Source organism: Arvicanthis niloticus, chromosome 24, assembly GCF_011762505.2.
Source record: "Arvicanthis niloticus isolate mArvNil1 chromosome 24, mArvNil1.pat.X, whole genome shotgun sequence".
In the NCBI taxonomy this organism is placed as follows: Eukaryota; Metazoa; Chordata; class Mammalia; order Rodentia; family Muridae; genus Arvicanthis; species Arvicanthis niloticus.
In genome coordinates this window covers 25563661-25577256 of record NC_133432.1, presented here as the reverse complement: position 1 = coordinate 25577256, position 13596 = coordinate 25563661, and the positions used below count along the sequence as shown (strand labels likewise).

The following is a 13596-nucleotide window of genomic DNA, read 5'->3' as shown; positions in this document are numbered from 1 at the left end:
ATATATAAGGTGTCTATCCCTGGTTGGTCAGGTCTAGTTTCTTTGACAAGTATGCTACAAGTGCAAAGGAGGGTCCTAGTTGGTGACCTAGGACCCCAAGGGCATATCCCTCCTTTTCTGTTACATAGATGGAGAATGGACAGGATAGGTCTGGGAGGTATAAGGCTGGGACTGAAGGACTGCCTGTTGGAGCCTTTGAAAGGGCTTAGTAACAGGTTTGAGAAGAAGTTCATGGGTGGAGCCTAAGGCTGCCTCCTATACAAAGTGGGAAAGGAGGGAAAAGGAAGGAACCCAGGAAGGTAAAACACCAGCTATTCCTAGAAATGAAAAAAAATTAGAAGGTGAGAATAGCCTTGACTGGACAGGAAATTTAGAAAGGCAGAGGTGTTCGTTTGCCTAATGTCTAGAGAGGGACTGCAGAGGAGAATGTTAACAACATAATGAATAAGCTTAGATTTAGGGAGAGACAGAGTAGGTCAGAAGCCAGTGTCTGGCCAAATAGGTGTAGGCTATCCCAGAATCCTGAGGTAGAACAGGTGAGTTGGGTAGAGGAGAAGTGGATTTCAGGGTCAGTCCAGGTAAAAGCAAGATGTTTTATGACTGGGCATCTAGGGGGATAGAAAAAAAATACGTCCTTGAGATATAGGCCCAAGAAATGAGAAGTCTCTAAGGGGATGGTAGAGAGAAGCATGTAATTAGCCACAGCAGGATGGAACCACTTCAGAATTAAGGAGCCAAAGATGTTGAACCAGGTGATAGATCCCATTGGGTTGTTTAACTGCTAGTATAGGGATGTTAGAAGGGGAAAGAAGTTGGAAGGAGAAGGTTCTTTCTTAGGTTAGGAGGTCAGAAATGGTAGGCTTAAGTCCCCCAAAGCTCTGGAGAGAGAGAGAGAGGTACTGAGCTTGGGTGATCTACTGGGTATGGTCCTATAACTGGATAACAACAGGGGGATGGTGTTTAGCAATAAAGGGGTTCTGGGTGTCCCAGACTTTGGGCTCTACCTAAGAGGCTGGCAAAGGAAATGACATGTTAGAGCCAGTAGGTTGGGAGGCTAGAAGAAGAAAGAGAGGGGCTGCTGGTGAGTTTGAGTTCAGGCGTATAGGGGGATCAAAAAATAATAACAGAGGCTCCCACTTTGTCTGGAAGATCCCTTCCCAATAAGGGAATGGGACACATTGGCATCATCAGAAAAGGATGGGTGAGAAGAACACCCCTAAAAATGCAACTGTGTGGTGGGGTCTGATGAGATTGGTAAAGCTGTCCCCCTAACCATGACAATAGGGAAACGAGGAGAGGTGGGGCCCCAAAACTCCATCAGGACCAAGTAAGTGGCCCATTGTCCAAAAGGAAGGAGATGTGCTACCCTGATACTGCAATGACTACTTGGGGCTCCCTGTTGGTGAAGGAAATGGTTGGGTCAAGGGAGCTTGGGCCCCTTCAGTTGTCCATGGCCAGGCCTAGAAGATCAGCTGAAGGGTGATCTCGGAGTGATGCCCCTGTGCCATGAACAACATGAGGACAATCAACAGCCCAGTGTTCCTCTTGATGGCACTTTGGACATGGCCCTGGTGGCTTGTGGGGGTCAGGGCAGGATCGTGCCCAGCCATCCTGTTGGCTGCATTTGAGACAGTGACCTGGTGGGTTTTGAGTCTTAGGAAGCCAAGAAGCCCAGGCAGTTTTCAAAACTTGTTGAAAAGCCTTGGCCAACATTTGGTATTTTTGTTTGTGGGCCTTTTCATTCCTCCCATGGTATTCTTTAAAGGCCAACACCAAGCTTGGACCTAATATTGGGGTAGCTTTGGGGAAAATAGGTTATCAGGAGTTGTTTACTTTCTGTGTTTTCAGGGTCTCAGTTAGTGTATTGTAAGGGCCTTTCCAAGGTGCTCGATAAAGTAAGATGGGTTTTCTTGTTTATCCTGGATAATTTGGAATTTTTCCAAATTTATTGGTTTAATGGCAGCCTTATGGAGACCGGCCAGGAGGCAAGTTGTAAATTGGTCTCTAGCTAAAATGCCATGTGAGGTATTATAATGCCATTGGGGATCCTGGTCAGGTACCGCCTCTGACCTGATCGGGTGTGCTGTGTTAGTTTGGTGTATCTCATCTGCATGTACTCTAGCCTGCTCCCAAACTCACCTACACTCCTTGGGGAGTAAATTGTTACTGAGAATCATATTTATTCGTGTGTGTGTGTGTGTGTGTGTGTGTGTAACAGAAAGTTAGAATATAAGATTTAGTGATATATTGGAATCTTTAATAAAGGTAGAGGAGTTAGAGGTATAGGATTCCAGTCCTTTTTCTATTTGAGATGAGCAAAAATGGATAATGTACCCTAATTAGACCATCCACCTCAGCAACTTCTCACAAAGGAAGAACTGAAGCTGGGTTAGGCCGGGTTGTGGAAGAGTCAAGGGGGTTGGCTGTAAAGAGGGAGAATGAGTAGTTGGGAGTTCTGAAAGTAGGTGCTAGCATAGGACAGCTAGGGTGGCCTGTAGCTGGCATGGAAAGGGGGGAGTCTAGAGAAGCCAGGTGAGGAGAAGAAGTTAAGAAGGCGGGGGGAAACTGGAAGCTGGGGGAACAGGAGAGGTTTGAGGTTTTCCAGGAGGCATCCCAGTGGGTAGCCTGGAGGTATAAACAAAGATGTGATACCCAAATGTGAAAGAACAGAGTGGTACAAGGATGCAAGGGGACACAAGACAGGGGCAACAATGTGCAACCTCTGGGTAGCTAATGATGATATGTCTTGTCACGGGACCCTTGAAAGCTGGCTGTAAAGATGCCTGATTGTGGCAGAGTCTTTGACCTGCCCTGTCCATGGATTTGCCTCATTGCCAACACTGTGTCTCTTTGGGGAGCTAGTGTGATAAGAATGGGAGAAGTTCCACATCAGCTGCCAGCTGCTTCTGCCACCTATGGTCTCCATACTACCACCAGGTCTCCAGGCTCATGGCCTCTCTCTAGCTCTAGACATGAACAGGCCTAGATTCTCGAGATCTCTCAGGGCTGTCAGTTTCTTTGTCTCTTCCTCCATGCTCCTCTCTATCTGCTCCTATCCACACGCCTTCTTTTTATGACCTTCCTTCTCTGCAGTGTGAGGGGCTCAGTAAAGATACTGTAGACATGGCCACTTCATTTGTTAGAGGGAGTGTTTTATTGTACACGAGAGAAAATATCCAGAGGCATGTGGAGGAGTCAGAGCAGAAAGAGACATGGACTAGACATGGCCAAGGCTATGTGCTGGAGTAGAGAGAAGAGTAGGGGCAAGGGGAAAACATTTGCCAACATAAAAAGACCAACCAAGTATCTGGAAGGAGGGAAGCCTGGGGAAGCTAACATGGACTTTGAAATGTATATCAAGTACTTGTGAGTAGGGAATGAGGGAGCCTGGAGGCCATCATAGACTTTGATATGTAACTACAGGTACATGCCAATGGAGCCATATGTCCCTTCTACAAGAGACAACGGAAATATCTTCTTATGGCAGACCCAAAGGGAATGCTGACTTTTATCTATCCCTCAGATATCATACTACAGTCTATCTTGAACTTATTTTCTGGAGTTCCTGATACCTAACATCCTGCCTTTTGTTCATTATAAGGGGCAATATAATGTACTCTGACTGGTTCAATGCTGGGAAGGTCTTTATGGGCCCAAAAAGGCTGGCATGCAGGGTAACAGTGGAGATGGGGAGGAGAGTTGTTGCCTGTGCCCTGGACTGTTCACCACCCAACCCTACTTGTCCTTGGGGGATTGGGGGTGAATTGGCACAGAGTCAACGACAGACTCCCGAGAGCAGGTGAGAAACGCCACAGCAAACTCTCTGAGCACTGCTGCCAGCTCCTTTAGTACCCTCCACCCCCACACTCATTGGTCCCAAGAAAGCATCTCTCCTAAACAGCAGTTCCTGGCTGACTGGCATTGTCTGTACCAGCAATCCTTGGTCTCTCAGGCAGTCCTCAATTAGGTCCACCTTCAGGAGATGCTTTTGTGGCTGCACAGCCCCACAGTGTTTACATAGAGGTGGCCCCGCTGTTCCTGCTACATAGAGTGGAAATTTTTTAGAAACATCTGCTTCTCTGAGGGAGTCTGAGGAGACAGGAAACAATCATATTGGGTAGACAGGTTTCAACTGCAGCAAGTGCAGGGCTGGCCTGGAGCTACCAAGCTGTTTGGAGTGTAAGCTATTTGTAGCAGTTTGCAAAAACTGCAGTTCCAGGATGGTGTCTGTCAGCTGAGTAGATATCGGCTGATACAGATACAGACAAGGGATACAAGGTAAAGCTAAGGAGCTTAAGGGAAAAAATCTTTATGTTGGGTGTACACTTGAAACTTCCAGGCCTGTCTTGTGGTCCCGGTAGTCAAGGAACGAGAAGGAGTCAGTCCCAAGCCAAGAGAATGAAGAACCATGCCTCAAAGTGTTGACTGATAGGTGTACTTGTTTGATCTGTGACAGATGGATTCAAGTCTCAACTCACTGACGTTTACATGAATTTTTTAAAATTTGCAAAAACAGTTCAAAATTTTAGATATATTAGCATGGCCACCATCGATAATCTGTTCTGAAACCCTCATTGTTAGTTAGAATAAAGGATGCACTCCTGAACAAATCACTGCAAGCCAGCACAGGTCTCATGTGGGAGGCTTTATTTACAGAGTCGCCTCTAAGGTGGGGTAAGGAGGAAGAAGTGCAGATGAGAGAGAACTATGGGTTGGGATACAAGTCTTTTATCAGGCCTGTGACACAGGTGGCTCACCCATAGAAAGGTGTGCCATAGCAACGGAGCAGAGCTGTCACCTAGAGCATTGTCGATGGGTCCAGGAGTGGCTGCCCACGGATGCACCTGATGCTAATACTCATTACAGAAAAAGTAGTTAACAAGTGTCTGTAGACAGCTGGAGTACAGTCACACCTGTGACCCATACCAGAAATCAGCCTAGAAAGCCACGAACACAGGAGAAGCATGAATATCTACCTATAATAAGACAGAAATTCCATGGCAGGAAAGATAACCAAGGAGAAGAGCTTGGGGACACATACTGGTTTGAGGATAAAAGTGTGAATACCCTTTCCTCTGTTCAGAGGCCAGGATATGTGTAGATTGTTTTCAGAGCAATGAGAAGTACTTTAAGTCTTTATTTAGAAAACGAACAGAAGAGATTTAAAATTTTGAGCCTGTAACTACAACAGAGTGGTAACCAGTGCTTTACCAAGATTACATTAACAACTCACAAGAAATCTACTGATTAGTATGTTAAACTTTGAACTTTGAACTCTTAATATTAGCCAGTTTTAATCATGTATTAATAGGTTTTCTTGGTTAATGAAGTAAGCCAATTCAAGCTGAATTTAAAGTTTTTTTTTAAAAAAAAAAAGTCAAGGTTTTCTGGGGAATGGTTCCCAGGTAAGTTTACCAGCAACCAGGGGATGAGACCAGGAAAAGTCAAGGGCAGGCTGTTGTGTTTTGTATAATGTGGTGTAATGCAGGGACAACTTGGTGGGCCTGGCTAAGATGTTCCCCTAAACAATCAAGCCATGGGGCAGACCTAATATAAAGAAAAGTTATTAGCAGGAGAAGGGAATGGGAACTGGAGACGGGTAGAAGCAGAGAAATCGGGGGGGGGGGGGGGCGTGCAGAGAAAAATAAAAAGAGAAGAGAGAGAGGAAGAGGCCGACGGGGAAGACTTGGGGGTTGGAGGGAAAATAGGAGATGGAGAGAGTGAGCTGGAGTAGCTGTGAGGTCTCTCTTATAAACCAGATTAGCTCACACCTGGAAGCATGTGATGATGACAGCTGCTGCTAGGTCGCTGTGGCTAGGTTCCTGGGAGGAGCATAGTAGAATTGTTTATAAGCCAGTATTCTTCCAGTTTTGTTTAATTGAATATGAGGAACCAGAAAGTGATTATGGTGGGGCAAGAATTGAGAATGTTGTGTTTTCTAGAACACTAGTCTCCTGCTGACTTTGGGGTAATGGTTCTATCTTTGGGGAACCTAAGAAAATCGGGATGCCAGTCAAGTCTTGGCTGTTTGATTGCACCTGTGAGCTGCTTCTCTGGAGTTGTTGTGGATGTAGATTTTGAGTAAATGCCTGGATTTGCCAGGATTCTGAAACACATATACATATTAGAGGCAGAAGATAAAATTAAGTAGGTTTGGGAGAAATTTTTTTTAATTGGGTATATATTTAAAACCATTAGGCCCGTGGGTGGTTGGGGGAGTGAAGTCCCAAAACCAGGAAACAATGGAGGAACCCCACCCTTAGAAATAGGCAACAGGTAGGGAACTTAGGCTGTTGATTGGCAGGGGTACTTATCCAGATGGAGTTCATTTGACCCATGAGAGGGAGATCCGAGTGGGTCTCCTGGATCCCACAAAAGTCTCTTCAGTCTTACAAAAGAAATAAATTTGTTAACAGCATGAGCAGTCTTTAAGGTGAGTTCAAGGAAGACAGAAACCTTTTGTGGAGCAGAAGGGAAGAAAGAGGCTTTTTCCTCTGTCCAGAAAATGGAGTGTACATAAATTTAGCATAAAGACAAACAAAGGAAACTTAAAATCTTGAGCTTATGATTATGATAGTTGATCACATAAATTTAGTATAAGGAACACCATTAGGTCTATAGTTAGAAGACAGCCAAGGGAAACCTGTATTTGTGACTGTGATAGTGGATCATGTACTAGAATGCTGGATCGGAGTTAGGCAAAAAAATTGATCAGGACTCCACTGATTAATGTTAGAACTCTGAACTTTTGAAGTCCTAATATAGCAAAGGGAAGAAATCCGTAACGTTTGTGTTCCTTTCGTGTACCTTAAATTACTTTCCTATTATCACACAAGTATCTCATGTTCTCTAACCTTCATACCTCGTAAATACCGACCTCAAAACACCTTTAGGCCCTCAAATCGTATTTTTTTAGGTCCTCATAACTTACATAAACTTGGTATCTGAAGGTTGTGCATCTTTTATCATGAACCCTGTAAGCAAAGCAAGCCTGTTTATTTTTCAAATAAGAGATCTGGTAGTCTTAACTTGTTAATGAATTGATTAATGAACTAACACAGTGGTAGGTTACTTTGAGGTAAAGAGCTAGTCGCCTGTTCTCTAGCTATCAAGCTACAGTTAGCTTAGCCATCAATGTAATCAGAGACCTAAAAGGGATAATTTATAATCTAGATGTCATATATGAATTACAGTGACAGAGGTTAGTCTATAGTCCACTACCTAAACAGTTCTCCCCGGTTTCTGCAGTCTCCATCACAACTCAGGCAAAGACAGTCTGGCCATAAGGCCTAGATGATGAGAGCCTTTTTTTTGTGGAGGAGGAGCATGGGAGAGATGACCTCACCTTATCTTAGGCAATATGAAACATTCAACTCTTAGGATGTCCTCGTTTTGTCCAAAGTTCAAGTTGAGGCTTGGCACTGGGCAAGGCATTGGGGTATTATAACTTACTCTATAATAGTAAGTTTAAACATTTAATGCCATATTCAGCAGCTCTCTTGACAGAATTGAGAGCTAGTATCTATTAAAACATACCTCAGTTAGACAATCTGTCTGTTTCTGGTTACTAACTGTAACGAATAATTATAAATCTGAAGCTAAAGCTTAATGTTTTAATTAACTGTATCAGTTCTTAGCATGACTTAAAATATATTTGTGAACACATTAAAGGATGTGATTATAAGGTTATTGATGATCAGCTTATATTTTTATAGAAGTCTTTGAGGCTAAAACTGTTAGATCTGAGCCTTAAAAAATAGGATTTTGAGTTGAAGCTCTTCTAGTATCAAAACAAAATTTTAAAATCTATAAACACAGTTCATAAGGAAACTGGGAACCTTTGATCTTTATATGGTATATCATTATAAAAATCTGTAGTTTATAAAAATCTAAGGCTGTATTATAGCTTAATAACATTAGCAAAACAAGGCTAAACATATCTTTAAGACAGTGATCTTTAGCCTTTTTTATGTTGTAAATCTCTAATATTAAACCATCTTTCAAAGAGTGAAAATGTAGAGCAATTTGTAAACAACTGGTTAAGATAGTTTGGAAATCATAAAAATCTTATCTCAGTGTAAAAGTATTTTTGGAGACCTGCTTTCCTGGTCTATTCAAGTCTAGTGTTGCTGCCCTTAAGCAAGATAGAGGTAAAGCCAGGACTTCCTACAACAGAGATGGCTGCCAGTCATGTGACTGCCCTTAAGCAAGATGGTGGTGAAGCTATGGCTCTACCTTTGTCAGCTCTTATCAAAGATGACAACTAGCCATGTGTTGATAACATCTCAGAATGGAGTGTCACATGATTTAAGATTAATAGACTTTCAATTACTGTTTTGACCTTGGATTTTAGAAATGTGCCTGAGTCTGAAAATGGTGAACAATAACGTAATTTCAGAGCTACTACTAAGGTAAAAACAGCATAAAATACCAGTAGAACAGTTTATACATATTTAAATAACATCTGAATTCCTATTGTAAGAAAACCAAGAGGTGAATGGAGTCTATGGCTTATGGCAGAGAAAAGAACAAGATTCATTTACACAAGCATGCAGTAGCCGTGTTATTAGCAAAGAGACAAATGGTTAATGTGTTAGAATCACATTTCGCATCTGGACAGACCACACAAGGCCAGTACAGTTCCACACAAGAGGTTTATTGTGGGGGAAGGAGCCAAAAGGTGGCAATGAAGACGAAGTGAGAGAGGGTGGAGGTCAGGAGGGTCTGCCTTTTATTTGGGTTGTGATGTAATCGCTTGCAGGTAAAAATGGGAGGTGAGACAAGTGGGCTCTGGGAATGTATGGTGATTGCCATGGCAAGAGATGTGCTGGTCACTGTCACTTATGGGTGATGTCACCATCATCACTGGATTCAGAGGTAATCTGCAACCGTAAAACTGGTTCCTGATACCAACACACCTCCCTTTTTATAAGAGAAGAAAGAAAAGGGGGAGGGGGAAGCCAATGGTGAAAGGGGAATGGGGGTGTCTTGTCTCTTAAACTGCTGTCTGCTGTCTAGGAGCATCCTCAATTTCAGGGTGTAGCTGACTTTCACCATCAGGGCCCACTTGGTAGAGTCACATCAGGCTCCTCTGTGGACAATAATTGGCAATCCTATAACAGGAACTGATTAATAGTTTGGTTAGAAATTTTCTGTATTTGCTGTTGAAGGAATGTATAAACAAGATTAATGAGTCAGGGAGCAAGGAAGAGCAAGGTGTTGAGAAAGGGGGTATCCACTTCCATATAGGGTTTTTGAAAATCTAGGAATTGGAGGCCTCATGTTTCTTGAAATTCTGCATGTGTGATTATAGCTTCTGGATTTTATTTCTCACTATTCCAGATTGGTTGACATAGAAACAGCATTCTTCTTTAGCTGTCAGGACGTCTAGCCTCCTTTGGTTCTAAAGCACCACAGCTGACAAAGAATAGATCTGTTTCTGGATTGTAAGCATGGTTTCAGACTTTTTGAAAACTGGTGTTAAGCTTGGAAGTGAATTTATCATACTGAGTTATGGAAGTTGTTATCCATGCAATTCCAGTCCCAGTCCCACAGTGACCAATACTGGCACGACCTGAACTGCCCTCTTACGTTGGGCAGCTATCACATCTACAGCTGGGATTAGCAGGGCTTCATTTCCCTGGATTACTCTTAGCTCAGGGTAAGCGATGATATACCTGAGTGCCACAAAGAGTTGACGGGTTTTGGACTGCAGGGGATTGTGGCAGAGATGAGATATTAAGGGTTGTGGTTCTATTGCAGTCTAGGGGGCTTAGCATTCCTACAGAATGTGTCCTGGATGTCTTAAAAACAGTCTGCCACGCCAAAAAGAGAGATACAGAAAAGGTATGGAGTCATAGCAATATCAGAGTCAGGGCAGCTGACAAAAGGTGAGTATGGTTACATGGCAGTATCACCAGAGAGGCTGTAAGTGGCAATGGCGAGCTAGTTCCAGGGGGTACACATAGCCAGCAATCTTAAGCAACCAAGTTGGGTGACATTAAGGAGTTGGTATGCCAAGGTCAAGGTCTGAAGCAAAAGGCAAAATGACAGGTTAGTGCCATTTATGAAGGGGGATGTCAAGGAGGTAAGGACCTTGAAGGAGTGTTTATTTCCTCTACTTCTCTGATATCTAGAGGTTGGGCAACTGAAACATTTTCTTCTCTGGATGCAGATGGTACTTACTAGGGACCTGGCTTGATTGTTATGGTAGAGCTTACCAACAGCTCCTGTCTCCCACCTGGAATTCCATGGCTTTTGTATGTAGAAAAAGAGCGTCTTGCATTGTTGATAGAAGAAGTGATTTAGTCCATAATCCTAGCATATGTATCTGAGAAGACAAATGTGGAAAGCTCCCATATTCATCTGGCCATTTTTTACAATGATCTTTTGTCTGGTCAAAGAGAAAGCAAGTAAAGAGATCATAATATTTAGATGGGATAACAGATACAGGGATGACAGCGATTTGGATTAGTTCTTGGCATCCGGCTATGGAGCAGCTTCCTGACCCTATTTGGAAAGACTGTTTGTTACCTGTGGGGATTTCTTGAACCTTAAATCTCCAGATGTAAGGACTACCCTGGATGGAAACAGACAGGAGGGGTAGGATGAGAAGCCTGATGGCGCCCACGCTGCCACGGTACCAAACTCATGCAGAGGCCTGGAGGATTAATAAAAGACACAGACTCTGGTTATTCGTTATGAGAGAATGCCGAAGCTTTTACTGAGCAGGTTCAATATATATATATACCAAACTGGGGAGGGAAAAACACAAAACAGGAATTCAACTTGGGGACAACCCGGGGCATCACACCTACAACAGGATGTTCTCCCACAGAATGCTTAGTTCTCACAAGAGCTGCGGAAAAGTACTTGGCAGACAGCAGCACATGGAAAGTCTCAGCCAGGGCACGGCAGTCCTTTGGGGTCCTACAGATCCCCCATTTTTATTTTATAAGCAAATAGTGCCTGTCTTAGATCACCTTCCATCAATACCAATTACCAGTCACTGGGAATCCCTGCCAGCCTCAGGGCTAGCTTGAGTCCTGCACAAAACTTCTCCCCAGAGAGGGGCTGCACAGGAGTATCACTAATCCTCTGAATGGAAATAGATAACTGTTGAGTAAAGTTAAGAAATTGTTGATTCCATAAAGAGGAAGTAAAATTCAACAAACTTCTATTGCTATTCTTAATAAAGCATAAAGAATCACTTAAATTAAAATTCAAGGAAACATAGGCTCTCTCGATATCAAAATTAGCTGTAGCTTTTCTGGTAGTTCTGTTGGTGGAAACTATGACTGGCCAGGCCGAGCTTCTTATCCCCACTGACATCAGAACTGGAGGGTTCTTCACAAAGCTCTGCCTGTGCGAGATATATATTTATATATTTAGACAAAACAGAATTTTCCTACTTTTTCTAGCTGTAATTTCCAGAGAAAAGCACATTGTCATTTGTTGAACCCAATAAACACTTTTTTGAACATGAAACATAGAACAACAATCAATCAAACAACAAAACAAAAGCAGACTATTAGCATGCATAGGCAGATTGGCACACCCTGAACAGACAATAGACAGGAAAAGCGGATTTCTGAAATCCTAAGGATTTCTCCAGTAGGAGCCAGAGAGAAAAAAAGCAGGAGTCTCCCGATTTTCTCCTCCTTCTAGGAAGGCTCTGAAACAGCCTTTTTCTTCTCTTTTGCTAACATGGCCAGAGAGAGGACAACTGCTTTTCTGAAACCCTTTCTCTCTCTCATTTTCAAGGTCTAAATTTTCATCTCCTTCCTAGGAGGTGTAGCATTTCCTCAGTAGTAGTCCCCTCTTGGGGAAACATCACCAATGAAATCAAAGAAAAATTTTTCATTATGAACCTTTTTCCATGGCAGCTGGGAGTACTTGTTCCATAACAAAAGTTCCATCAATTTTCTTGCAAACTCTAATATAATCATTTAAGGTTTTTGATCTATGTGGTCTAATGGCTTCTTTGCACCATTTATTAGCATTTTCAGAGGCTGTTTTACTATGGGCATAGTGGTTTCAGCATCCCCCAAACAATTTTCCTGCCAACTGGAGTAGTCTATTCACAAAATCTTGGGAGGGCTCAGAGGGTCCTTGGACCACCTTAGATAGCTGATCTCCAGCTGCCTTACTAGGCAAGGCTTTCCAGGTTCTGACGGCTGCAGTGGTAACTTGGGCGTAAATAGCAGGATCATAATGAATCTGCTCATGGAGAACAGCATATTGTCCTGATCCGGTCAGCATTTCCAGATTTCTGTGGGGCTGCCCTACCTGTGCATTTAATGTTGCCAAGGTAACTAACACACTGCTCCTGATATTCTCCACTCCACAGTAAATAGTCCCCTCTGCTCAACGTCACACGGCATAGTTGTTGCCAATCTCCTGGTGTTAAATTAAAGGTGCTGTAGGACTCGAAAATTGCCAAAGGGTACCGAGGCCCCATAGGAAGAAACTGCTTCTTTAAGGCTCTTTAATTCCTTAAAAGACAAAGGCACATGCTGCCTAAGCATTTGCCCAGGGTTATTAGGATGAGGAACTTCCATTACAGGGTAAGCATGCTTGAAACCCACTTAAAAAAAAATTAACCCTTTCTTAGGGATGGGCTCCTCTACACACCAATCCCTCAGGGAGCATTCATCATATGCTGGAGGAGCAGTGGCCTCTGTAGAATCCACAAAAGGGTTTTTACTAGGTGGTCACTCCCCTTTCAATTTTTGAACCTTGCATTTCTTCAATTTTTCCTTTAAAAGAGCTATTTCTTTTTCTAAAGTTTCTTCCTCATCCTCGGAACTGGAGCTATTCTCTGCCTCATGCAAGGATGTTTTAGATGCATCATCCTTTGCAGCCCCAAAAGTTCTCTCTGTGTCTGCCATCTGTTCTTTACTCTAGCATTGTTGCTGAAGAGGGGATCTTTAACCAACCTCCAAAGGGAAAAGGTGGCAGTGGGACACTTGCTGGCCCATTTTCCTACAAAGCTTTCTGTAGGTCAGATTTAACCTGTTCCAATTCCAGGTATATTTAAGCCGCCGCTGACCATAAACCAAGGATTAGTCTTCTCTCAAGTCTTAATAAATTCTTTTGTTGTTTTAACCTTACCTTTTTAACCAGTACCCTGCTGCTTAAGCAGTTGTACTAATTGATTCACTACTTGTAGGGAGGAACTCGTAGTCCCCATGGCAAAACTCACTTACCCTCAGTTTGATCCTGCGCTGCTTCTCCAATACAATCTGTTCACCACGCTGGCCAGCTTTCTTCCAGAACGATTCCATCAGGTTCTCCTCACTTCCCCGATCTCAGTGGAACATCCATTTGACTGGGCCCACCACGGTACCAAACTTAGGATTAATAAAAGACACAGACTCAGGTCATTTGTTATGAGAGAATGCCAAAGCTTTTACTGAGCAGGTTCAATATATATATACCAAACTGGGGAGGGAAAAACACAAAACAGAAACTCAGCTGGGGAGCAACAGTCCATCCAGTGGAAAAGTCCCTGCCTGGAGCATCACACCTATAACAGGATGTTCTCCCACAGAATGCTCAGTTCTCACAAGAGCTGTGGAAAAGTACTTGGCAGAC

The 13596-nt window shown here is 43.1% G+C and overlaps 1 protein-coding gene and 1 long non-coding RNA gene across 4 annotated transcripts in view; one reads left to right on the top strand and one right to left on the bottom strand.

Annotated features, from left to right (window-relative positions):
- Fkbp6 (FKBP prolyl isomerase family member 6 (inactive)) overlaps nt 1-13596 on the top strand; it is an 82014-nt gene that overhangs the window by 37706 nt on the left and 30712 nt on the right. The gene's annotated exons all lie outside the window — the stretch shown is intronic.
- Nucleotides 8636-13483, bottom strand: LOC143437897 (uncharacterized). Of its 3 annotated transcripts, none has more exons than XR_013107093.1 (3): nt 13209-13449; nt 10534-10660; nt 8636-10393 (listed from the first exon to the last, which is right to left on the bottom strand). It is a non-coding gene; the product is annotated as an uncharacterized LOC143437897 (long non-coding RNA). The 3 variants fall into 3 exon arrangements; XR_013107092.1 differs by having other exon boundaries at nt 8636-10330; nt 13209-13444; XR_013107091.1 differs by having other exon boundaries at nt 8636-10660; nt 13209-13483.